Source organism: Bison bison, unplaced genomic scaffold (assembly GCF_000754665.1).
Source record: "Bison bison bison isolate TAMUID 2011002044 unplaced genomic scaffold, Bison_UMD1.0 scf7180017849866, whole genome shotgun sequence".
NCBI lineage: Eukaryota > Metazoa > Chordata > Mammalia > Artiodactyla > Bovidae > Bison > Bison bison.
In genome coordinates, this window is record NW_011480439.1 from 404672 (window position 1) to 404952 (window position 281).

The following is a 281-nucleotide window of genomic DNA, read 5'->3' on the forward strand; positions in this document are numbered from 1 at the left end:
CCCCCCAACCCAGCCTGTGCTGCCATGGGCTGGAGTCTTGGCATCCAATAGGTGCTCAGCAGAGATCTGCTGAGTGAGGGGCTTCGAGCCGGCACCCACCCCCATCGCAGACTGGGGGCTGAGGTTGGGGGAGCCGCAGGTGAACCAGGGCTTCTGCTGGGCTGTCCCCTGACTTGCCCCTGGGGGCCCAGGCAGCCTCCACGAAGGGCGCCGAGTGGGATGGGGTTCCCAGGGCCGGCGGGGGCCTCGCGAGGGGCCCGCGGGGGCCCAGCGGGTCGGGA